This window comes from Rhipicephalus sanguineus, chromosome 4, assembly GCF_013339695.2.
Source record: "Rhipicephalus sanguineus isolate Rsan-2018 chromosome 4, BIME_Rsan_1.4, whole genome shotgun sequence".
NCBI classification, from domain to species: domain Eukaryota; kingdom Metazoa; phylum Arthropoda; class Arachnida; order Ixodida; family Ixodidae; genus Rhipicephalus; species Rhipicephalus sanguineus.
Window position 1 is genome coordinate 53,497,434 of NC_051179.1, and position 27,441 is coordinate 53,524,874.

Consider the following 27,441-nt stretch of genomic DNA (forward strand, 5'->3'; position numbering starts at 1 on the left):
ACTGCCGCTATCCAACGCTCATTTGTGCTTGGATGCGAGCTTCTTTCTATTCTGCTAGCTGTTTCGCCCTCTTAACAGTTACGGGCTCAGACCCGCCGCTTCCGTTGAGTGTCTGAATGACTGACTACTAGAGATAGTGTTTAATTGACGAACTCTTACGTTTGCACTAGTCTGCGTCGGAGAGGGCCAGCTGCATGATACCTTGGGCAGTGCATTCGCTAGTGAAAATCGACTCGATGCCTCCTCAAACGGCGTTATAAAAGATGCAGATGAAAATGTACCTTTTCGATTCCCCTGCATTTTCAGTTCTCTGGTAATAACTCAGAACGTATTTTGCCCACGTGACTTAAAAAAGCACATATCTGACCCTGAAATCCTGCTGTTAAGTCAGCCGAAGCGATAGAACCCTTTTTATGCCAAAGGAATAAAAATTAACAGCTGCAAATGAGTCAGAGTAGCTGAGTCGAAAAAAAAATCTTGTACCAGGACACGAGATGATACTTTTCAGACTGAACATATGCAGCGCAATCAGCTTGGTAATGCGCCTCACTATTCTACGAACGTACTGCATGAACGTATTAAGAATTTCGGCCGAGGAGCTCGCTACGTTCATTCTTTTTTTTTTAAGCAGCGCGTGCTCAAACCACTGCATGTATCGCGGAAATCGACCATCGTTTCTTCACCCCTCGAAATAAGCGACCGGACTGTTTCGAAATTTATACGTGACGCATGCAGAGGGCAACGACGCTCTCAACTTGGAGCGCTACTGTTGACCTTAACACGTATAAAAATCCAACAACCCGATCGATCTAGTCTGGATTTATTTTAATGCCACTAAACGTACGAGCTGCAACTACGTAATAAATTTTACCAATGTCGCCTTCCTCAAGGAGCTCCCCATACTGCTGTGCATGACCGACGACCTTAGGCAATCCTTTTTAAACTTCTTCGTGGAAAACATTGATTCATTGGCGGCCTTGATTAAGTAGGTCCTGCGACTGGCGAAGTCAGCGCTGCTTCAGTAAAGGTGACGGACCGACCTTCGTTTGAAACCGCCTGCATTGTTATTCCGCAGAAGCCACTCTCGTACGTACAGCACGATGAAACGTGTTTCGATTCGCCAGACCTTTTTTTTACGTTCGCTTTTCCTCGAAGCGTCCACTATACGTCGTTTTGGCGTCGCCATACGTCCTGTAACCATAACGGTGCCAAGGTTTCCCAGAGGCATCCTACGCGCAAAGCCTGTCGCTTGCTGACCCCTTCGTGAACCGGAGAGGACGGCGCCACCGGCAACAAACGCTGTCAGTAAATTTTTGGGTCTGTTTTTTTTTTTTTCGAATTGCGTCAGCTCAACTGTTGACAGAGCTCAAACGTTTTTACAGCATAGGTAAGCAGAATATTTATTCAATGAAGTATACTTTCTTCTTTTTTTTTTTGTCAGGCTGATTACAAGCTAAAAGAGACAAAGTATGCTCTCCAAGTACGCACCTATGCGTAAAACAAGAAAGAGTCACGTCTACACGTAAGCTTTTCGGGGCCAAATTCACAAATATTTCAGGGCCTAAATCCTCTTTCCCAGCCGGCGTGGTTTATGATATGCACAGCCTCACAATCAGCCAAAACTTTCTGCTACAAATAATCCTAGCGTAACACGCTGTTGTGAATACGGGTCTTTTGTCCCCTGGCTCGTGGTATTTTCGTTAGAGACCCGCGCCAATTTTGTAAAAGCGACTGGTTGAAGCCACGCGAATGTATTAAGAAAAAGTACGCAATATTTATGCTAGACATATAATTAGCGATGATATGTGGCGAATGGGAAAGGGCTCTCACGGACCAAAAAGCTTCGGGAATCAGGGCGCCTGACTCACAATATTTCATTCTGCGTTTCAGGTTTAGTCGGAATCAGATGTGTGCATCACGGATACGTTTCACGAAGCTTGTGGAGCCGAGGCAATGTGATTTTGGAAACAATTCCCAAGCCAGTCACAGTGGAAAGCCGATGAGAATAGCTTGAAGCTTCATTCATCACAGATTCGTAGAAACTACGTGAGAAATATTTTCGAACAATTTCTTTTCCTGCACTCACAAAATGCTAGAAAGAAACGCCTGGTTCAAACACAATGCCAAGCTGAAAATTCGCTCAGTTTGGTATCCTCGCAATATTTGGCAAGAAATAGCGGGTACATTCTGGGCAACCACCAACCTTGAAAAAATAGCTAACGCTACGTAACCACATCACTCTACATAAAACACAGGTGACACTGAGGCACTGAGACAAAGTCAGCTTACCTTGTCAACTCCACGTCCGTTTTCGGAGGCGTTCAGCTTCCAAGGGCGACGGTTTGTCCCGGGGGGTTAGGGGTCACAGCGCGGCGCGACGACCTTGCAGAGAAGCACACCTTCCCGTGACAAGTGATCAAGTCACAGGACGTTTCTGCTAATAATTTTTTTCACCAAGTCACTCCACAAGTCCGCCGCCACCGACGACGACGACGACGAGAACCTCGAAGCGCGTCTCGGAGAGCACCAGGGCACAAACACTTGACGCCGATTCCTACCCCCCGCTGCCAAGTCGGGGTTGTGGGGGTGCCGATGGGCCGAGCTCTTGTCAGGATGACCGCTGGGTTGCGACTGACCGCTGGCTCGGGAGCGGCGGTCCAAGTGTCACATCCGTGCGAGGAACGTCCTTCGCGCGGCCGGAGGAGAGAGATATGGCCGAGAAGTAGAGGGGGGGTGGGTGGGATGGGATGGGTGAGGTGGGGTCCACCAGGGACGACGACGGCACGGGGTTTTGCGGACGACTGGCCGGGTCCGTGCGGAAGACCAGTGCTGAGGATGTTTTGGGATCGGTCCGGGGGAGACTGCACGTTTAAATACCGCGGATTCCGCCAGGGGGCAATTAGGGGGGCTCCCGGCGAGCTTCCCATTGGACGCGCCGGAAGAAAGCGAGCGAGGAGGTTGTACCGGTTGAGGGTGAGGGCGCCCGAGCGCGCGCGCGCGCGCGCTCGAAGTACGGTTGTAGCGCAGGTGTACCCCCGGAGGTGGCCGGCGCCGGAGGAAACGACGGGACGCCCGAGAGATGGCGCGCGCCGCGCGCTCGCGAGCCCGAAATAGCAGGCGCAGCGTCTGAGGGCGCTTACTCTGGTCGGAGCGGATCAGAGGGAGGATGGTGATGGTGCGATCGAGGCCTAGGGACTCGTCGCGCGCTTGCATGTTCGCGTCGGAGAACGCCGGTTGCCGGCGCGGGATTTTCTCGGCGTGTGATCTGGGTGTCGTTCTCATGATCGGCGACCGTCTTTGATTTCGAACGACTTGGAATCAATACTGAAAACGGGTCGGACCGGGAGAGAATTGTTAGAGAACACTGACACTGGTTCTTCCAGTGGAATCCGGCTACTACAAAACAGTTATGCTCCCAGAACATATTGACGTTGTGGTGTCTTCATAGAATCTTCTCCTGTTTCTTTACGTCATTCTTTCGTAACAGCCTTCCCCTGGCCAAGAACAGGGTAGCCAGCCGGAGATATTTTCTCGTTAACCATTGCATCTTTCCTTTGCCTTTCTCTCTCTTTCTCTCTCCAGAGCAATATGACGAGAAATATGTGCAAATATCAATACTCCCCATGTATACTTCATTCAGAATTAGACCTATACTCACACATATACGTTTGTAATGGCTCCTAAGACAACTACGCTGTTGACAGATGCACCCAAACGGATTTGACAGCCAGTACTCAAAATCTTTGGCAAGAGAGTACGCACTGATGTAAGAGCGTGTGGGCAACCACAGATCAAATGTGGTGGCAGAGAAACAGAGAAGCGTGGAAGCGTGATTCATTGCTACAACGGATATGTCATACTATGTACGTGCGATCATAATGAGAGCTGGAACTCATTCTGCAAGTGGACTCCAGGCTTGAAAACCCCCTTGTGACCATCCTCCGCTACCAACACCGAGTCATTTTCGCTGGCCTATAGCTGCTGTCCGATGCCCTACGCTCCGACTATATTGAGATGCTACACTTATGACATAATCCGGCATGGCTTCTGCTACACAACCAAACATGCACTAAGAACTAAGCTCCATGTATGAATTCCAAAGAGGTTTACCTGACGGCACGATTAGCTTTGCCCTCCATATGAAAATAATTAGAACTGCAATAATATGGATTGTGAACGTCACATACACAACGTACACGAAGCACACTGCATACAAACTAATAAGGCACCTAGTTGATACCAGGCTCTTTAAACCTGCACTGTGTGTGTTGGGAAATTTGACTGTCCTTCTCTCTCTCCTTCCTTCTCTCGTTTACTCCCTAATTCCCCTTCCCATGTGTAGGGTAGCAAACTGGACGTAGTCTAGTTAACCTCCCTATCTTTTCTATATTCCTTTTCTCTCTCTTAAGAATTAAGATTTAAAGCGTCTTCGTTGATTGGAAAGCACGGCTGGCAGTATTCCAGAAGTCAAACTCATGTCGTACCTAATGGCAGGATCATCTTTGTTGCATGTAAGAGCAGGTCTTTGTGATATCAATAGTATTCGGGAACCAAGTAATGCGGCTAGACTTTCTGTACGTCGCCTGCTCTGCAGGGCGACTGTTCTATTCGTTCAATTTTAATCGGGCAGATATAGGTCTGCACGCAAATTGCTACACAAACAAAATCAGTTGAAATTTGTTCAATGGCTGCTGCGTTCGTTACGCTTGTTTGGCAGCAATCTTTGTGGGACCCTCCATCAACTCGCTGTCACGTTCACGAAGCAACTGGCACGTATTTCAACATTGGCACACACTAAGCAAAAAGCAAAAAAAAAAAGATTCCGTTGACTTATATATATAAGCCAGAATTCATCGAAAAGAGTAACACAAACTTGCTTTTTGTTTGTTTTCTCATAGAGTGCATTACCCGCATTAGGCACACTTTGTGGATGCGTGTTTTGTTCTTGCTCATTTAGTAAGGGAAACCTGGACCTTGGATTATGCGAAGGTTATGGGTTCGGTTACCACCGGCGCTGAGTTGGTGCGTTTAAAAGTGATCGCAGGAATCTAATAGCTAGGGGAACCAGAGCTTGACTTACTCTGTCAGTGTTTTATATATCGATTCTTCATAAGTGCACGACCAGAAAGAAACTTGAGTACAGAGTCTCCAACTCCATTAAACAGTAAACTATAATCATTCTGTAAATATTCCCCGTTACGACACTAAAGTAAACAATATTTATGTGCGGTGCACAGATCTCAGACATTCAGCTAATGTGTGAGTACTATTGCAAAGAATTAGTAAACTTAGTGACTCGTATGTGACGCAACCATCATACCTAGACGCTCCAACGGATGCAGTTTGCATAACTATACATACACCTATTATCAGTACAGCTTCACCGGTTGTGAATTTCGTTCTTTGTGGTTTTGTTTGTTTGTTTGTTTGTTTTTTAAAACGTTTTTGTTAAAGGTATGAGCTTTTAAGTCAGAAATATGCTACGCTGGTGCTGCTATAATTCAACGTTCCCTCTCATATGAAACGAGGGGCACTCAAATCGCCACAGTGGTTGCTCCGCGAGTTTGTTCTTTCGTTTTACATGCATTTGAATACGAAATTCCGAGATGGCCCTGACCTAAGGCTTTTTCTTATTTGCAAAACAGTTGTTCCTTGGGCTCAGCAGGACAGAACAGGTCACCTGCGACTGGAAGAGTAGCTTCGCCACAATGTTTCTTTACGTTGATACAGACTACGTTTCTGCAGTCCGCATATTCAGTCTTATACATGCTATGAAAGCAAAACCCGTAATATTCGAGCGATGAACGAGTTTAATGGACGGGCGTATAATGTTCATTCGAAAAACACGTATGTAAGATCACCTTACGTTCAGGGTGCTGATTTTCAGTCTGTAATGACATTCAAAAGGCTCTTCGTTCACAGAAATACCTCCCTTCATCGCGCAGAAGAAAAAGACAGATGGTGACAGAGTGTGTGATGAGGGCAGCTTTTAACCAGGTCCTGTGTCGGAGGTTGGTAGGCCGTGCGAAAGAGTTCATGGCTTCGGGTGTGCTCAGCGCATGGTCATCGGCTTCACGCTTTGGAGTATGCAGCGTGATTTGTCCTCCTAAAGCCTGTCTATTCTTTTCTAACCCACCTCGGGCTTTGAAATTTTGTGTGTAAGCTTCTTTTTAGCATAATCGAAAGCCAGTTCACCTTCAGCCAGTTTCAGGCATTTGTTAAGGGGCTAGGTCACCATTTCTTAAGTATATGGGGTCTCGACTGTACCCCTGGCCCGGAGTGGCATGCATGTCATTCAATTTCCATAGTGCTCAAGGCCTGGATTTGAATGTGTCCCTTCGCAAGTATGACCATGTCACGTGACTCTGATCCCTCTGAAATGACGTAGAAAAATAGTGTCCTTAAATCTAACCTCTATTTTATTGATATTGTTTTAATGGATTGCCCTTGAGCATCCCTGCAGCATACGTGTACGTAAATAAAAGCGGTGAGCACCTCCTCACGTAAAAATCGCAACAGCATCCAAGAGCGAAGTTATCATCCGTAATACAATGTCCTTGAGTGTCTGTCAGATTCATTCGCAGCTTCGCAACTGATCTCCTGAATAGTATTCACTCCGCCTGTTCAAAGCTGGAGCATGTGGAGAGCGTCCGCTCTTAATTTTGCAGGAGCACACCCAACTTACCACACTGTCGCAATTAAGCAACAACAACAACACTTTCTTCAGTTTCTTTCTCCCTTTCCAATTCCCCCCGTTGCATCGAATCGAACGCGAAGTGACCACTGTTAAACCCAACTTTCCCTTTCATTCTATTCCTTCATGTAGCTCTTATATTCAGAAAGCCACCATAAACAGTGTCTCTCTTCTGTGCGGGACAGCACAATGTGTTGTTTATGGTAAGTTTCAGCTGTACCCAAGCATCGCCCATATTAGACGTAAATTTGGTGTGCATCAAATTTGGTATGTCAAACATTGATGGCCAACGCATAACTTCAATCAATTAATCAAAGTAGAAACTTTATAACGCGATTTGAAAAATTTGTTGCGTAAATGGTTAAACCGGTAGCCTAACTGGCTACGGACCGGTCCAGTAGCGTTTCATTCGTACACTAATGCAGACAGCTTTTCAAAGCAGGCTAAATTCAACATATTGCGGTGCATTCATTCAAGTGTAATTTTGATTAAATCGGTCATAAATAACGCCTCGAAAGCTACTTGAATTGCTCTTAAAAGGCAAACAATAAATAAAGGATCAGAAATCATTTTACAATTCGTCACTGTTCACCCACCAAATAAAAGCTCAGCAAACAAGCTTACAGGAGCTTCGAGACCTTCTCGTGCGGCTCGTTTCCATGAATAGTCCGCGAATACTGAATAGGAAACGTTGCTACAATGCTCACGGTACCCTCTTTGCACAGTGTCGATCCTTCTCGATTCCTGTCAGTTGTCGTCTGGGGACGGGGGCGGAGTTTCTTGTGTCGAAACGAGCGGTTTCCGAAACCAGTGCCCTTTTCAAAACAATCGACTCTCCTGTTCCTCTTTTCAGACGTTATAGGCTAGACACAGGTGCTGAACACAGCTCTCAGTAGAATAGAGTGTTTTGGCGCGTGCACCGTAACAAAGGTGACCACCCCCGTAGTCTCTTCGTCCTCCATTAGTGCCAACGATGAATCACAGTCTTAAGCGCCTGCCCTCCCGCTGCCCTCCCGCTGTACTTTCTGTGGTATAAAAGGCTACTTTCGTGACAAACGGTCTTCGTGAGGAACTGTAGTGGCCGTATATATTGAAAACAACGATGTTGCAAGAACCATGCACGCCAGCGAATCCGAGTATAGTCCTTTCTCAAAAAAAGAAAGAAAAAGTAGAAAAAGAAGAAAGGAAGAAGAGGAAAGAAAATGTACAAGATGAAGAAGAAGGGCCTTCCGTCTTGTGCGTACACCCCGTCGAGGGTGCACGGTCGGGTCGCAGATTAACGACGTTTTGACGGGGACGAATCCCTTGGGAAACGCACGTTTCACAAAATCTGCGCATCTTTTTTTTTTTTTCTTTTTCCGACTGGTTAGAGATCCGCACGTATGCATAGACGGGATGAGAACTAAAGTGAGCGAAGAGCTACGTGTGTGAAGTAGTTTTGTTTTATTTTTTTTTTCTTTGTATGTATATCTTCAGCGATGACGGAGGCGACCAAAGACGTTGCGATGCGGACGTTAAAATCCGCGTCTCTGGTCGTACTATAAAGATCGGTCGTGATAAACTGGATATGCCAGAGTGTAGAATTTCTCCAAGTGCATTTTCTTGTTTCCGTCCGAGGGCGCTTTCTTTTTCTTTACGTACATGCTCGGAATTTAGCAATCACTATAACATCCGCAAGTGACTAATGCACCATGAAATGCTTATATAGCTACGCTGCTTTGTTCTTTGAAGGGCATTGCATGTGACGGTAACAACGAATTACTGCGATTGTTATGTAAAAAGGTGTGCAATGCACTAAGCTCTCGGGCACGGGGGCTTGCTCAGAAACGTGGGTGTTAGCAGCGTGCAATATAATGTTGGAGGAACTACGCGTGTCGTCCCTATTTGAAAAAAAAATTATATTTAAATATAATATACCAGTACGCAACGAACTTCACGAAGTGAGATATAAAAAAAATGATGGTCCCAGGTGGGTAAGAGCGCCGACGCATTCGACTCGGAGTCGAACTCGAAGCTGCAAAGGGTCGCACGAATATCTGCTTACGTAAGATCCAAGATGTTCTTATTTTACTCATCTAAATGGTGTCTGATGTACGCGTTGATAATGTATAGTTGTTATCGTCGTAATCAATTTAGGCAAACTTCAAAGCCCAAAAAAATTTGCCGACACCTGCGTCTTGTAAATGAGTGCACCTTGCTCCGCGTTACTAGTTTTTTTTTTAATAACCTTCATCTCACTAATTTCGTAGATATTTATTACAGTGCAACACCATATATTATGCCATCACACAATGTGGTTATAGATACGCTATTTCTTCCGCGCAGCAAACCGACGTTCTGACGAATGCCACAAATGACAAAAGTGACTATGACAGCGGTTCACAGGAAAACCGAGACGGTACCAACAGCTATCTTGAGCCAGCGTTTGTATAGAGCCGGCGTTTCGAGAACAACACTTTTTTTTCTGTCAGGCATCGACGAGGACAAAGTTCTCTACTCGAATCGCCACAGGTCTATCCCGAGACATCTTTTTCGACAAACATTGATCGCTTCAACGGCAAGCGTCGCCGGCACTGAGAGTTTTCCACGAAACTCGCAGAGTTATCGACCTCTTTTTGTCATATACAAGGCAAGACTTCGCCGATACATTGAGCTCCTGACTTGAACTGATAAATTCTACGTAAGTGCATCCGCAGGGCAAACGTCTCCTCGTACCGGGATGGCAGAAGCTCAGAAGAAGAAGGAAAACTGCGAGCACGTTATACATCCGTACCGCAGAGCCGCGCCTGCGGAAGAAAGGAAAGAAAAAAAAGAATGAAGGCGGCAGCCCTAGGAAAAACGAAGGTGAAAAGAGGGAGAGAGAGAGTGAGCACGAACAAACGGTGAATCACGTAAGTCACTGGCCTCCTAAAAACCTTGCCGACCCGTGAGCGAGTACTTAAAGTAAGTACCGTGACGGGGGGCCCGCTGGAAGTTGCGCGTCCGAGAGAGTTATATGACCCGCTAGTCCCGAAACCAACTTGCACAGTATTGTGACAGATGCTCTTAGAAGTGCTCGCGAATGTTTGCCTGTTGTTTCGGGGATTTCCGAAAGGCTCAGGGAATACTTTGAATTCGTGGTTCGTCCATGCACAGGACGAACCGCGCATTCAGACAAGGCTAACCGCACGAAACGGACCAGAACCCTAAACAAAGTAGAGTACTTCAGCGAGGCCAGTGTCTCTAAGGAAGATTAAGAGTGATTTCGTTTAATAAAATGGAGATATATTGTTTGTCCTTGGTCCAAGAACGTCTCTTAATCCATGTGCGTTGTTGGGTGTTCCTTGGTATTCTTTCTTTTATACATGTCCCTTGCTCGCGTTGCAATTAGATTGTTCAAGATGCAGTACCAAGAAGCCTGCATCGCCACATTAGCACAGTATAAGCTGACCAAGGAATTCCGCGAGTAGTAATTTAAAGACGCTTGCCGGCAACGAAAAATCAGCCAGTTTGGACAGACGCCCTCTCACATCACAAAGATTACTTGGACGGTGGCCTGCAGAGCACCTTCAGCGAAAGGCAAACATCTTAAAAAACTTCTTAGGGGACAGCGCACTAGATCAGCGTTTGTGATGAGCGGCTATGTGCAGCTGTATACGAAGTGATGTGTTAGCCCGTATATAGTGGGTAATCTTGCACAGAAATGTGTTTCCTGCAAGCGAGCTGTCCGTCGCATGCTACTTCCTTTATTTGTTTAAGTTTGCTATGCGATATTTTCTTCACTTGTTCATTTTTCCTTTGGGGTAACCATTTCGTTCGTTCTTTTTTTTTTCTTTTTGTTTGCGCGGCATAACTTATATAAATGGAGTAGCCTAGGGGATATAGACCCCAACCTCTCCACAGCAGGCCAGCTTGAACAGAACCGAACAGAAAACTCAACGTCAATCTGGTCGTAATTCTTACGCGACAACAGTGATACAAATCGTGCACTTGTGGCCAAGAACCTGCGAAATCATTTTAAACTAACAGCGTTTTCATGACATATTGTTCATCTCAGCATCCCACAATTTAACCAGAAAACAAAAAAAACTGCTTTGCCAGGGGTGAGCTCGGAACCAATTCAAACATTAATCTGTTCGATAATCGATCGTTAGCATTTACTCTACTTTCACTTTCCTGAACATTCGAATATGACTGCTTTCTCAATGGAGATTCCCTCCTCCTATCTTTCTTTCCTCTTCCCTCCTCCCGAAAGAGTAGGCAGGCGTTGTGCCCCTCTGGGTGGCAGTTGCTCTCTCCCTCTTTTCTCTATGTCCCTTTATATCTATATGTATGCAAATCAAATAAATAAATAAATTCTGGCTCATTTAAGTCTTTGCCAGCTATAGAGCTAGATACATCAGAAGTGACAGCGCAAAGTAGCAGCGTTGTTGAATACAAAAGGGGAGCGACGCCCCTGAGCGCAGCCCGCTACAATGTATGTGCCGTCAGCCTCTGTTTCGGCTCTTACTGCGTACCAAACGACCTGATAACAGAAAGCGACCTAAAGCGGTACGTTTATTACGCTACCAAATAATATCGCGAGACCTAACTATCAAATGTACAAAACGGACTCGCGCGGCCGTGATCTGGTCACCTATAAACTTCATCCCCCCCCTCACCCCCACCCCCTTCAGAAAAAGAAACACAACAGTGTAGCTACAGTGTATTCCCAGGGGGTCGTTGCAAATTTTGACGTGTTAATAACAACGTTGGACTTTCGACTACGTGCAGTCGCGAGGATCCCACGCCTTTCGTCGAGTGGCGTGTTTTTTGCGCACTGTGCATGTGGGACTTCCCGGATCCCGCACAAAGTCGCCGTTGATCTTAACCAACGTTTTCATTATCGCGAGCGCGTTGCATGCAGATGCAAACAAGGAGTACACACATGCACCCCTTCATCGATCGCGAGGAGTGTCTAGTGATTAATTGCACGCCATGCTTACATACTCTAATCACCCCCACTTACCTCGCAACCTATATTCCGGGATTCATTTTTTACCAACCCGCGCGCGCGCAACACTGCAACGCTTTTCAGGCACTCCCGAAATGCGTGTCTTCGGGCACCAGACGGGCGCCGCCGTCGCTGGACCGTCCCGGACACGCCGTGTGAGAAGACCATTAACCAAAGAAAGGGAGAGTGAAAAGAAATCTCTAACATAAAACGGCGCTGCTCGCGGTGTACTGCATGCCTCCGTCCAGTGCATCCGGCGTTCGGGGCCCACACGCTGAGACGTTGCACTGCGGTAAGATCGTTCTTCGTCTCGCAAGTAGGTATATAGGGTACAAGTACGAGGCTTGAAAATCTAGTCTTTGCATCGACGAAGCTTGGTTTGGGGGGCGTGCACCGCTCTTGGTGATTACAAGGATTCGGTTCTTGTTTCCAAAGCTGAGTCTCTGCTTTTTGAGCTGAAAAGAAAGAAAGAAAGAAAGAAAGAAAGAAAGAAAGAAAGAAAGAAAGAAAGAAAGAAAGAAAGAAAGAAAGAAAGAAAGAAAGAAAGAAAGAAAGAAAGAAAGAAAGAAAGAAAGAAAGAAAGAAAGAAAGAAAGAAAGAAAGAAAGAAAGAAAGAAAGAAAGAAAGCTGTATAGCATCAGAAGACATCGTCTTGCGCGCCGAGAGATTAGCGGAGGGGAGAGGAGCTTTCCCCCTTCTAATTTCGGTGGAAAGTCATTGGAAGTCGCGGCTTCTGAGGCAGTGCCTAAGGCTTTACCCTGTCGTAGGAAAGCTGTATCCCGCCCTCCTGCACGTAACACGACATCTTACCTCCTCGCCTCGTCGGCCTGGCTTCTTCCAACTTTCTCATCTCGTCCTCCTCGTGTTAATGTCGTCATCTCCGAAGCGTCAGCTCCGTCCCCTGCTTCACGCATGAACACAAGTTACAAAGAGAAATAAGTATCAAAAGTGGAATGTTGTAAAATTTATTGCCGCCGCATAAAGCCCTCAAAGGATTTCCCTGCACTCCACGCACAGCTAGCACACATGACACAAAAGCAACCTTTCAAAAAAAAAAAAAAACACGAGCAGAGCATGAAGGGGGCGGGCTTGGAAGCTGTGTAGGAAGCCTGGCTGCCGGCGCGACGAGTCTAATGCGCGCCAATTACGAGCAGCGCATTCCTGCTTCACCAACGCTGCGAGCTTTCACTTTTTCACGCGGTGCCTTAAGTCGTGCCGACTACGCACACTATACAACGCCTTGCACTTTCGTTCGCACATTCGTGTATCGTCCGGCCTCGCACGTCTTGGCTTCTATGCCCGCTTTCTTTTGCGTGCTTTCATCGGCACCGGCGCTGCAAGGCAAAATGCCTTGCTTCGCGCAGGGACGTCTTCGGCAGTGGTGCATGCAGATGGCATCTGGCATCCTCTCCCCCCCGCCCTCTCTCTCTCTCTCTACATAAGTTCCGACGCTGCACTCTCATAATGGCCATGAGCGTCACGATCATGCCAACATTGCATGCTCTTAGACATGCCTTTATGCATATGCTAGAGAGAGAGAGAGAGAGCTGAGGAGCGAGGGTAAGCGAGGTCCTAACTCCTCTGCTGCAGACAAGCTACAAATGACAATAAAAGAGCGGCGCAAAGACAATGACCTCCTCGTCTTCAAAGACAGTGACACGTTCCGGAAAAAGTGAAGATCTATAATATCTGAACACCCAAAAAGCACAGATGCAAGAGATTTGCGGACCTTCTCCAGGGAACATCAGGTGCCTGAGGACCACCGATACTTAGCTCTCTCCCTCGTGGCTACGCGCAATCGCGACCGCCTCTCCGACATTCCTGGCAAGGGGTCGTTGGGTAGAAACTGTTTCCTGGGCCTTTATTCGTACCCAGAGCCCCCATCCGGCCTCCTCCGTTGTGTGTGTATCTCTTTGCTGTGTAGTGACCTCATCGAAGCCGTTCCCCGCCCGGGTCATTGGGGTGGGGGAAAGAGACTCGGTGTGGGAAGTTCCGATTTTGGTCGTCTCTGCGTGCGAAGGGGCTGTTGTACGTTTTGCTTCCTTGCTAGCTATTGCGTGAGCACACCTGTCGTTACTGTCTCTCTTTCTCTGGGCCAGACGCTGTAACAGACGGTGCAATGGTGGGCCATTAGGAAGGGCACTGCTGAGAGTCCTTGCTTCGGCTTTCCATGGAGCATGCGGACCCACGCCTAGAGGGTTTAGCCTGTGCCTCCCCTTCTCTGAGCGCCGGCTTCCACCCCGCAGATGAAGTCTGTTACATAGTCGTCTAGTCGGCCAGAAATAAGTGGCCCCAGACGCGGTTACGGCGGGATATAATGGGGTTCCAGTATCCTTACATGCTTAAATGAGTTACTCCGTGAGTTCGGCTGCGTTTAGGCACACCACTGGCACACTGAAGAGTGTACCGAAAGGGGATTCCCCTGACTATATAGGGGTCAGTATGTACTTTCTCTGGATGAGACAAATCGTTAATCTTGGTTAGAAGAGCAGGTGTGTTCTGCTTTCAAAGGCCACTGGCTACAAGTTACGATGCGGTATAACATCGTTTCGCATTTTAGCGAGTTGAACTTCGCCTATCAACAGAACCACTGTCTTATACAATAACAAAGAGCCTTGATTCGTAGTTTTCTATCGTGCAAAGTATAACGCAACAATAGTAAAAGTGGCACTGATAACCCAGTTCCACGTATTGCTTTGCGTTGAACGGCTAACGAGATTTTGGCAAGCTGGAATAAATGAAGCTAATGCCTAGTGCCCTCTTATTGATCACAAATTAAAGGTTTTGCTGTCGACTATTGGGTATAGCGGCAATAACCACCATAACCTATTCGTAAGTACATTGCCATTATTATATTCTTGCTGTCTGTAGACTATGGGTAATAAAGAACAAGAAATCCTAAAGTTAAAGGAAAAAATTTTAAAAACCTAGAAATAATTGAAAGAGTATCTAGATGATCATTTTTATTTCCAAGGAAGCTCGTTTATTTGTTATCCTTATACCTTGCTTATGCGTGTGCTTAGCACGCGAAATTCATACTAAGATAAAAATGCCCGTGATGAGATGCCCGTGATAGAGCGAAATGTTTCCTACGAGGCCTGCCATTACTCGGAGTGAATTCCTGGTAGCTCTATGTAACCGGAGCTCCATCTGAGCTGAGATTCTCCCAGCTTTCAAGAACAACCCCACGAAGATCTTGTATGCTTCTTTCCCGCGCTTCATTTTAAGCGTTTTCCTCTTTTTTTTCTATTTGCTTCGCTTTGACAGCGACGCTGTTTCCAGCGGCCCTGAAAGACATCTTAATCCAGCGGGAAAGTCACGTTTTCTTGCACGGTGTGATTACTGTGTAAGGCTACCGATACGCTCCACTCTCGAGAGACGCTTTGCGAACAAACGCGAGCGCGCCGTGATAATGACAGTTTAAGTGAAGCTCTGTCCATGTTTTCCGTCTTATTTTTTGTCGTTCTTCAAGTGTATGCGAATGCCATTACGCCCTTAGCATTTACCCGCGAAGAGAACTTCGTTCATCTCATATCGTTGATGTGAGACGTATACAGCTGCTTTCTCATTCGGAACGGTCGCGTTTTAATACCGGACTCGTTTTGTCGTCGCAACGATGTACATTTACGCAGAAATAAGACATTAAACTTTTTTTTTTTATGAAAGCTACCCAAATCGCGGATCTTACTGTTTACGCATGTATTCCCATGGGAATGCACGCATAGGTGGACAGAACGCGATGTTCTTAAGCCGTCCAATGCGTGCTTATGACGTCAAACGGCGTGAAAAACAAGCACCTTTATATACATGCGGGACATAACTTTGAACATCGGCTTCACAGGGTACCCATTGCGTTGGCAGACTTGATATGGCGTTCCACCGCTGCATGTATGCTATTCTTACTATCACTGAAGAAACTGAGCGTTGCAAAACAACCGGCAAATTGACGACGCTTGACGAAGAAACATGGCAAAGTTTCTGTCTACCAGCTCGTCGTGATGTCATTTAAGCTGTGAGGTTTCGCTGAGGCCAAAGAAATGTTTGTTAAAAGATTCCATTCTAGAACGAGCTAAATCACAACTTGACAACTTCACTGAAATGCTGCTTGTAAACAGCAGTTAAATACGGGATAAGAGGGTATTGTGAAGTCATATACGTTGCAATTGCGTCTCCGCGCAAGCTTCCATTTCAAAAGTTGTAATGGTCTCCTGTGTCTCCTGTCACTGACTAATTACGAAGAGACTGCTAAACGACATATTACGAAATTATAGGCATTTGATGTTAATGTTTGGTATGTTATTCCTCCTTCTCCTTCATTTCCTTAGCAGGATTTGTATGGTCTTATGCGGGACACTGAAATTAAGGGCTTCAACACAAAAACAGAGAGACGGAACATATACACAACGTATCAGTCAGTCACTCTTGTGTGCTATCTTTTTTTTCCCCCAGTCGTGGGTAGCATACCGATTATTCAGTAATACTTCTTGGGCGAGTTGGGTTATACGTACTGTAGTCATTGTAGAGCATAGAAACGCGGACAGAGGAGAGGACGTGCAGGACACCACGAACGCTCGTGGTGTCCTGTCCACTCCTCTGTCCGTGTTTCTTCGCGCTGCAATATGGCTTCGGTATATGCTGAACTAGTTAACCTCCCTGCCCTTTTCTTATCTCCGGTTTCATTACTTCTTTTTCTCGTACTTTTTACGTAATGAAATAACTGTTCTTAATTGTGAGAACTGGTGGTGACGCAAGATGAGAAGCATTTGCCTTCTTGTTCACCTTACAACCATCAATGTGACAACCAATATTTTCTGTGTAGGTGTTTTATCTGGTCTTCATTTTTTTCATAATAATTTGATACTGAAAGATGACGCCACATTTTTGGCTTTCTGTGCGGACGTACAGTAAGCGCCGAAAATTTCTCCTGTCGAAAACACCAGAAAAAAAGCTGAACATTCCCACTACTTCGGCAGGCAGCCTTGATTTCAGATTTCCTGCCTTTTATAAAACGCGCTAACAACAAGTACTGTGCAGTTCGACCGAATACAGTCACAAATTACTGGGAAATTCAATGTTTTCTAAGACCTAGTGGTCTCTAAACTATTGACGGTGACTGTGCATCTTGTAAATTATGCTCAACTCGTCGAAAATGAAAGCTCATTGGTAAAAAGTATTCGGAAGAAGTAAAGACCGAACAACACGCACAACTCGCACGAAGCGCGAGTGTCAAACAACTGCGCTTTTCATAGAAGCTTATAAAGCTTAGATGTTCGTGCTTTAAGTTCACAAACACTGCACAATAAGGACAGTAAAGAACGTTCTGAATTTAAGGGATTGGCTCAGGATATTCAAAATCATAACCTTTCACTTTTTCGTACCCGGGACGTACACAGTGCTTGACGGTACGCAGCGTTTAGGTAAATTCGCTTCGTCTTGTCGTAATTTTGCAAAAACAGTGATAGCTGTCGTTTTCTCGCTACATTTCTTCTTTCCTTTAGTCGCTCGGCGTTTCCGTGACACACGCGCGTCAACGGTTGTCTGCGACTGTCTCATTGGTTCTAGTATCATATTGTGTTCGCGTGCTTGGCAACAATACGGGCTTACAGGTCTCAAGCTGCGTCTCTAGCGGATGCGCTCGATCTTCTTTGTTCATTCACAAGTTGCGCCAGCGTCCGCGAAACTTTTCGTAACAACAGATCTGTCGCAATGTGCAAAGTGATCATAACAAACCAGCTCGTCCATCACGAAAGTTTACGCTGACGGAGACGAATATTGCCGTGGTCTCGTTACTGTGACATGGAGGCGTATCCCCTATAGACAAGCGGCTGTGCTGGCAGTGGGTCATTGCCTCGAATACACGGGGCATTTCACTGCGTAACTGTGCTATTTTCTATCAGTTTGCCATTAAATCAATCAATCAATCAATCAATCAATCAATCAATCAATCAATCAATCAATCAATCAATCAATCAATCAATCAATCAATCAATCAATCAATCCTCTATTTCTGAACACGAGATCGTGGGTTCGATTCCTGGTTCTGGCGTGAAAACCAGATATTGGTACCAGTATTGATTGGCGATGTTCTACTGTGCATTTTGCACGCCGGACGCCAATATCTGCTCACGAGCTGAAAAATTACGAAAGCATTTCGTAAACTTCGTTTCATTTCGTTGGGATTCGTTGGGACGGGGGCGGTCATGCTGCACGTGGCTGAAGTATTATTTTTTTTCCTATAGCGTGACACTTTTATGTGTTTTTTTTTATTTTGTTGTTGTTCTTGTTCACACCCGTGTTTCCTTCTTTCTTTTACTTTTTGGCTTGGTTCTTTTCCTCTGCGTATATATGCGCTTTTCGAATAAATTTCAGATGGAAGAACGCGCTGCGTCCTTGTCCTCTTTCTCGTCTTTTGTCTAGTGTTTGCGCTCAATACCATTTTGAATTACATGTTCCAACTCACCCAACTAGCAACGTTGCTGCGTAAACTAAAATTGCTTTCGCTTTCTCTCTCTCTTTCTCTCTCTCTATTACCAGTTTCGGCGCGAAGGCCAATTATTGCACTGTGCCCGAAAATGGCGGACAGTTATAGGCGGTGACTCATGGTCTCATAGGTTTCTATATAAGGCACTACTGCAATTCCAACGTGAGGTGTGTCCATCGATGACTAAATAAACGTGCTCCTCCTCAGAAGTCCCTTGACGCTTTGAGTACGCCTATATCGCGACCGAAGCTGCTCGAAAGCAAAAGGCGCAAACACGAAATAAGACGTCGGTAAGAGTCGTCTGCTTCGGCTAAATTTATGTTATATTACTTCGAATTCCCATAGATATTATCAAGGAGCCATTGGAGCTTCGAGTCGCCAGCACTATCAAGACTGTTGAGTGCTCAAAATGTGAACAACGTATATACGCATGCACACAGTTGCCGCATCGTTTCACTTATGTGGAAGAAGCCAAGTACCCATAGCTTAACTATATAGCAGTCGTCATCTTGTCCCCACGGTCGTCGCGAAAGGCTCAGTGCTGTGCTGATTTCTCTTTTGATAAGCTTATTCGCCAGTAAAAATCTGCATCCTTTCATTGCAACTTAGTTTTCGTCGTGCTTCTCATTTGTATTTTTTTCCCGCGTTAGCGATTGCTCGCATTTCGTAGTGTCAAGAAAGAAAATCGCCTTTCGCGTCGTAAACATTCTTATCGAAAGTTGTGTGCGTGTGTTTGCTATATACTGTCCGTCCTGTATGTTCCGCGCTGTAAAATTCGCCGTGGATCACCAACAAGCCCGTCTTTCCACGTATAATAAATGGAGTCACTAATAGTCTATTACGCATTGAGAACACGAGCATGTACGACGGTAGCCTACAGAGAACAGGTGCACTTAGATCCCAACTGAAGAAGTGTGTTAATGCGGGTTTGTCGGTACATACTGAAACTTGCAAACAGCGCTGAATAGAACTATGCAACTCTGTGTCCTGTCCTAATGCTGTTTTCAAATTTTAGATTGTAACGCGCGCGTTAGATCTGCGTTGCTTTACAGCGCTTCTGGTATTTCCTCGTGGCGCACAACGGAATAAACTGTGGGCCCCGATAGACTTGTAACCTTTCATTTTCGCAAGACATTCACTGTTTGTCGACGAAGCCGAGTAGTACGCTACACGCACGTATACGGCTATGACAGAGAGCAACGCGTCAGCAGCCGTGTCAGTCCGGTCGGTCAGTGTGTACCGACATACGTCATCCCGCTTTTTCCCTACCCGGTAGAGCATCGTAGAACCAAGCACATAGGCGTATACGACGGACGAAATTCATGACCTTTCAACATCGCTTTTCACGGGAAAGCTGAGAGTCGCGCAGCTGAGAGAAGACGCCGGCCCGGCCCGCACACCAGTACAATTTTCCCAGTTCCTCAAGATGGCGGACGACTGAAATCGCGAGACCACGTGACGTTACGTGTAAAACAACGTGTTGAACGTTTACGTTCAACTTAAATTGAGGACGACGCAGCGAGCCATTGAAATGAAAATGATAGATGTAACATTAAGGGATAAGAAAAGAGCAGGCTGGGTCAGGTAACAAACGGGTGTTAAGGGCATCTCAGTCGAAACCAAAAAGAAGAAATGGACAGAGCATGTAGCGAGAAGGCAAGATAACAGATGTTCATTAAGGGTAACAGACTGGATTCCAAGAGAAGGCAAGCGCGTCAGGGTGAGACAAAAGCTAGGTGGGCAGATGAGATTAAGCAGCTTGCGGGGATAACGCAGCCGTAGAAAGCACAGGACGGGGCTAATTGGCGGAACATGAGAGAGGCCTTTGCCCTGCTGTGGGCGTAGTCTGGCTTATTACGATGACGATGATGATTACGAACGTTTGCGAGCATTGGAATGGAAAGCGTCCAAGACTTAAGTTCCTGGTGAGCCGCTGGTGGGTGACATTCGGTAGATTTCGCTTCACCATTGCAACAACCTGACATTTCTCGCTCTTACGCCTGATCTCCCAGTGTAATCCAAACTCCGGCGTGCAGTGGTAATGCGCAAGCGTCGCGATGTAAGCTAGGATAGTTGCGCAATTCAACGTCATGGACGAGGGGAAATCCTTGGTCCACCAGCGCGATCATGCTGTATAGACGACCACGCATCGTCCTGTCGGCAACATAGCCTCGTGATTTCTCGCTCTCCGTGCATGTACGCAGAACTTTCAATGTTGCTGCATGAACACACAGCCTCTCCATCGTGATAGCTATAAATACAGTCATAGAATGGCGAATAGAATATATCCCGATGAACAAGAAAGCTGCGGACAGTGGCAAGGCTAAAGTTAAAAGAAAGTTCGGCAGAAAGTTACACTCTGTAACGCTCGAAGGCGAAAGCATTGGTGCACACTTGGTAACACATTAGGTTACACAATCGGGGACCAGAGGCATAACGAGCCGCAGTGTCAGGGCCGTGCATTAAATGACCTTGATGATCTCAGTTGATTACATTGTAAACTATGTGATGCTTAACTTTCATTCCACTGGGAATGAACTTGCGCATGCTGGCGCATCAGCAAGGCCTCGAGCGGATTCTTCGAGAACCTAAACATAGCGGTGCTGCTAAATACGGCTGACGTCACCATTTTCGAAAGGGTGAGGTAATATATCCGTTTGACAGGGCCTGTACCGGGATATAGCGTGGTCGAAAGTAATGTAAAAAGTTAGATGAAAGTATGTTTTCAAGTGTAATACACAACAAGAGTAATTGCTCCGCTCATACTCCAGCCAAAAGTCACGCGCATTCTCGATCTTTCTGCCCGGATCCGAAAGCACTCGCTGACTCACGTTGTTGGCGCGACAATGGCCGAAGCGATTGAAAGAGCATCCGCTCACCGCAACTTGAAGAGGCACGTCAGTGGTCGTCCCGGAACTACATACATGCATGCGCGTTCTGACCACCGAACGGTTCTATTGAGGCTCGACAGCTCGGCTCAAAAGGCGTATCGCACTCACTCTCGAATATCGGCGCTTTCGTAAACAGAAGTGGCCATCCAGGCGCACATACATACATACATACATACATACATACATACATACATACATACATACATACATACATACATACATACATACATACATACATACATACATACATACATACATACATACATACATACATACATACATACATACATACATACATACATACATACATACATACATACATACATACATACATACATACATACATACATACATACATACATACATACAGTGATCATGGAATGAAGCGTTACTTTAAAATACTTATGGATAACAACTGCCATCTGCAATTGCTTATGAAAACCACGTTGCGTCGCTACGAATGTGGTCACTAAAAGTGATTTCGTCTCTTGAGTAAGGGTACGAGCCGATATTCCGCCGATGTGATTGGCGCGTTTCATTCCGTAAGCGCTGTACATATGCATGCACTTGTGCCCATGTGTACACATCTCGTACAACACAAGCACACATGATTGAGTGCACATCTATACAAAACATGATCACGCCAAGCACTCACCACTCACTCACTCACTCACTCACTCACTCACTCACTCACTCACTCACTCACTCACTCACTCACTCAAACAAACGAACGTATACGTGCACACACCCAAACATGCACACGTAGGCATTCACACGCACTTCATGACGCGCGCACCGTGAATATAGGTGTTCCCACATGCACACGCCCACATATGTGATGACCATGCTTTCTATACGATACTTTCGTCACTGTATTGTAGCACAGGCATCGCAGAAAATAAGAATTGCAGGAAAATGAACGCGAACACGCAAAAAAGAAATAATTGAGGGAAGAAAAAGTTCGTGCTGCACAACTACGTCATGTATGCTGAAGCTTGTAGCGCGCGCTCAGGCGGCCGCCATGAATCATCTTCTTTTTCCATACTTGTGTGCCAGGACGGAGGAAAGAAACGGAGACGAAAAAGCATGCGCGGCACGAAAGAGGTAAAAAAAAGAAAGCAACGAGGTAAGAGTGACCGACCAGCGGGGAATCAAACGTTGCCTCATCCGCCAACTCCACTCGAGACGTCGCCGCCGTTAACCCACAGCCTGCCAGGCCGCGTAGTATATAAGGCCGGACACAGCACGCGCGTCTTCTTTTGGCTTTTTACTTTAACAGCCACAAAGCTTGAGGCAAGGAAAAGTAAGACACACACAAAAAGAGGGCCTCGGAGAAAACAGCGAATAACGTACGCGATATGCAACGAAAGGAAAGACGAAGGCCAAGCGTATGCAAGGAGATGAACGTTCGCACTCGACGAATAGTTTGCTCAGTGCAAACGATTTCTTCTTTTTTTTTCTTTAGCTCGCCCACTAACGCATAAAAATTATCGCGGCCGTGTTTTGTACTATAGGAAACAAAACAGCGAGACTAAATACGCAAGGCAAGAGAATTAAAATTTGTTGTCTTTGTAGGGTGCGGACGGGATGTGCTGTAAAATGTACAGGAGAAGAAAAGGGTCTTCAACGCCAGACACAAAGGCCATGGTCATCATAAAGAAGAATTCAAAAAGAAGCAAAGCGAAACAGGGGTTAGTTTGGGATGCATATGTAGGCACGTTTGTTTAGGCCCGCACGATGAAGATAATCTCCTGACTCTTAAAGGAAAGCCTTCGAACTTGGAGCTCCGAATAAAAATAAATCTAGAAGTGAATGGATGGAAGGTACTACGAGTATTGGAAAGAGGAAAAAAGGTTGAAAAAGGATAGACATAAAAGAAGGTGCTCTTCGCGAGTTCGTATGCATGTGCGAAACGTTTGGGCGAGCGAGCCAAAGCGTCGCGTCCTTGCCGCCTTGTTTCCAAAGTCGACCATTTGTCACGCATCTGTCTGGCTGCGGCCGGAGTGGCGGGGATTGTTCAGGATGCGTCGCAGGATGCGTTTTCTCCGGCGAGGGTCACCGGTGTTGGGTCAAAAAGGAGTGTGGTCACCGCTAAATCGGCCAACACGCACGCAATCTTCGTTTCATTCAGTCTACAAGTTTGCTTTTTCTTTTGGTTTTTTGGTCTGTCGCCGGTACTGAAGTTGGACAACTTCAGTCATAACTTCACGCTACTGCGTCTGGTGCACGCCAGTCAACCCTTACTTAGAAAAAAAAAGATTTCACAGGGTCCCTTATGCATTCACCTAAGACAACTCGAAGGCCAAAGCCATCGTTTTCTTCTTCATCTTCTTTATCTTCTCAGTCGATGTATTGATCCTTGCCCCACACACCACCGAAAGCTTCCTGCAGCTAAAGTAATGTGGCAGGGCCTCCAGGATGGGAGGCATTGCAAGCTGTCTGCAACTCATCTGGTTTAGCACTGCCTCCAGGATCGGCCCACCTTTGACCGTGCGATGATTCCGTGTGATGTTACGTTATGCTATGTTCTGTTGTGTTATGTTCCATGTGATGTTATGCTATGCAACGTCACAGTGACGTCAAAATGACGTCACCAATATTGGCGATATGTGACGCCATGATGGCGTCACATGACGTCATCAAGTCGTAATCTCTAATCGCGTGACTTTTTGCACCATTCGCGTTGACACCGACGCCGATAGTCAGATTTCTAGTTTGATGAGGCATCTAAGACTTTCGCCTTAAGAAACAACTCAACCTAAATGAAGTGAACGCTGACAATGCTTCAGACGTATCTTTTAACATCAAATTGAAGCCCATTCTTTGTTTGCTTCTATTGCGGAAACGCTAACCGTACAATGGCCTCACAAAGGGCTACCTCTCCTATAGCATTCATCACCCCACCACAAAGGTAACGCGGAGACAAAGGAATGCGAACGGGGCTTGAAGCGATGAAAATCCTTGAACCGGGGATGTCGCTTGAGCCAACGTTTCGACAAGTTGTCTTGTCTTAGAAAGAAAGAAAGAAAGAAAGAAAGAAAGAAAGAAAGAAAGAAAGAAAGAAAGAAAGAAAGAAAGAAAGAAAGAAAGAAAGAAAGAAAGAAAGAAAGAAAGAAAGAAAGAAAGAAAGAAAGAAAGAAAGAAAGTATGTTAGGGACGCAAACGCGAAGCTCCTGAATTTTTTTTTCTTAACATGTCTCTGATATTCTTTCAACTTTCTTCACCTCCATCCACGTTTGTTTTTACACACCGCCACACACGCGAATGGCTCAGTATTATAGCATGTTATAGCTTTTACGGCAATGGCTGCTTCAGAAAACGTTGCCTGCTCTTTTGAAGCCCTGTTTTAGCGGTTTCCCAACGCTGCGTCTCCTAATATAAACTGTGTTCCTGCCTTCTTATTTTAAACTCTCCGATGATTTCTGAACCAGAGGAGTCACTTTGGTTTGCTGATTTCTTTTTTCATATTCGTGATGGCCTGATGGTGATCGATAGGAATGACGAGAGCCCTGGACAACGAACCTGCAACGTCGCCACGAACACAGCTCGAAGTAAATAACACTTTCATTACTACAGCGGTTGTCTTTGCATAAAATTACGAATATCTCAATCTCGGACTTACATCTTTTCATGCACGATGCAACGGCTGAGTCACTTTTCTAGTTATCGCTTGCAAGTTCTTGCAGCGCGGCAGCGCCTCCCTTTCAAAGGCGAACGTCATTGAAAGAAACCTCTCCGCGCGCACGTTACAGAAACATTTGAGTGACATCTGTGTGGGGGTGATAGGACGGGCGGAGTGAACCGACCGTCGCGAGCATTGCGGCACTCTCGATGGCGGGTGCCCAAGTCATGCCGGTGCGATTGCAGGAGTACGACGCAGGGTTTTGTCAGTGACGACAAGACACGGAAAGCGCGCGGAGTTTTACCCTGACCTTGTGGACAGGACTGCGAACGAAAGAAAAAAACGCCAGGCCTACGCGGAGCACGCAGTGCAGTCACAGCGAAAGCTGGAGGAGCGGACTTTCTAGAGCCCATTGTAAATTACAAGTACAGTTGCAAGGTACCCACTACGCCATAAGTCATCATGATTTTGCGAAGTAGGGAAGTATTCATTATGTCATTATTCCGCGGAGAAGCGAGGTACCCGCTACACACCTGTAAGGCATTGTGTGCACTTTGTTGCTTACTGTGATCAAGCCCACCCGCTAGATCACAGTAAGCAACAAAGTGCACATATACAATTCCCCACACCCCAGTTCCTCGCCACACCCGGAAGACCAAAATCCCTATATTATGATCTGGGCAGAAGGCTCTTCTAGCAGAGCACTGATGCATTACATTCGCACTAAAATGAAAGCAGACAGCAAAAACCGACTATTAGAAGCTACACCGACGCGCATACTAAATGACAAGGGTGGGTTTACTCGTCAACAAGAAATCTTTTTAAACAAAGTTATGGCTAACTCTGCATACACACCACACATACTAGACAAATGGCAGCAAGCTACCCGACCTTCGAGTGAAAATATTTCTACGCGATGCACACACTGTCAGAGGCCGTGCCGAGCAGATTTAGAACATCTCATTTGGACATGCGCAGCTTTCTCAAAAGGCAGACGGCACATTGAACACCTGCTGCACGCCGACATGACAGCTCTACGTAACTTAATAAAGTCTGACCATGAAGCCCAAAAAGCTCTCGCAAGATACGGTAGTCAAAGTGGCCTGTTTCGAGTGGTGTAGGAGAGGTCGACTGATTCGTGCGAGGACGTGACGGGAAGATGCTCATCACCCTTTAATCCCCTTACCCCTTTCCCACCTTATCCCCAACAGCGACCAAGAGTCGTCCTTTTATTTCAATAAAGGTCACATTGATTGATTCATTGCTTACTGTGGCTGATGACGATGAAGAATTATGGCTGAGCCCTTTATAATCGGTGGGAAGCTTTAAGCCACCCACGTAATTGGCATTGTATGACACCTGCTTGTTATTTTACTTTCTCCCACGCTCTGTTACATCGGTTAACGTGATTCCTTGCGGACATGACACCTGTATAGGGTCTTTTTGCGAAGAAGCTTTAAGCACCGGCATGGCTCTGTGGTAGAATACTCGATGGCTGCGCAGAAAGCCTGGGTTCAAGTCCCGCTCGACTATGAATATATTTTTCTCGTTAACCGCGATAGCGGTTACGGAAACCGGCGGCAACGGACAACTACGCCACCAAAATCGACTGTTGTTGTGATCTCAGTACTACTTTCGCTCTAAAAAAAAAAGAAAACAAAAGCGTCAGATCGAACTTCCCTTTCCGTCAGTGCTGTCCAACATATCCATTTGCTTGCGCACGACTGAAACGCAGGTAAGCAAATCCATGCATTTCACTATATTGGTACAGCTGGTTGCTTTCAGTGTAGATAAGGCATTTTCTAAAAAGCAGCCCCTATTTTGTTGCTGCAGCTGGAAGATAAGGCATGAGGATTGCGTGTACTGCTAGCGTATTCGAAGCATCTGCTATGGCCTCATTTAGGGGAACGATAGCATTGTAAGAACCGGATGTGTCCGTATTGGTCCTTACAAGACTGACCCGAATTCAATTTGAAGTTTCGCTGGAATTGTTTGTGTTGCATGTGGAGAGAGAGAATAAAGGCACTAGTGGTTGACACAAGTATTCCTCCCCCACCCACGTATACAGGTGCAGCAGAAAGAAGAAATTTTAATTAAACAAACCGGATGACGCGTGCACCTGAAAGAAACTAGGATAAAGCACAAAGCGCGAGCGTCTACAATAGGAAGTATAAAAATGCACGGGCAAAATGTTCGAACAATAATACTTGCCCTGTATCCACTATACATTCCTGTATACCTACACCCTAACAATTATGCGCTTAAAAGATGTGGAGAAAAGGTGACGACAAAACACACATGCGCCTTGTGTATCTCGTCTTCACCTTTCGTCCACGCTTTCCAAGCGCACTCACATCGTAATGCTAAACCAACTCGCCCAACTAAGTGTTTTCACCTATAGAGTCTAGAGCACTGCACGGGCCCGGCCCGGGCCCTCTTTATGAAGCCCGAGCCCAGCCCGGGCCCGGGCGTACATGGCCGAACCCAGCCCGAGCCCGGCCCGGGCCCGGGCGTTCATTACTAAAGTTATCCAGGGCACGCGTGTTCATGACCAGGCCCGGCTCAGGCCCGCTAGAGGATATTAGTTGTTGATGATGATTATTAATGATGCCTTGCGCTTTGTAGCGGGTGATCAGACGGAAAATCCGGTGTTTACATGCATCGAAATGTTGCTTTGCCCGCGGTGGCAGCTCAGCGGTTAAGCTGTTTCGCTGTTAAGTCCTAGGACGCGGGTGCGATTCCTGCGGCCACGGCAGCCGCATTTTGATGAGGGCGACATGC

At 46.2% G+C, this 27,441-nt stretch overlaps 1 protein-coding gene across 1 annotated transcript in view; it reads right to left on the minus strand.

Moving 5' to 3' along the window:
• Positions 1-2,816, minus strand: part of LOC119391205 (mucin-2) — a 148,351-nt gene extending 145,535 nt beyond the window's left edge. The window contains exon 1 of the mRNA XM_049415194.1: positions 2,290-2,816. The gene's annotated coding sequence lies outside the window, so the exon portion shown is untranslated. The remainder of the gene's footprint in view (positions 1-2,289) is intronic.
• Between the last annotated feature and the right edge of the window lie 24,625 nt (positions 2,817-27,441).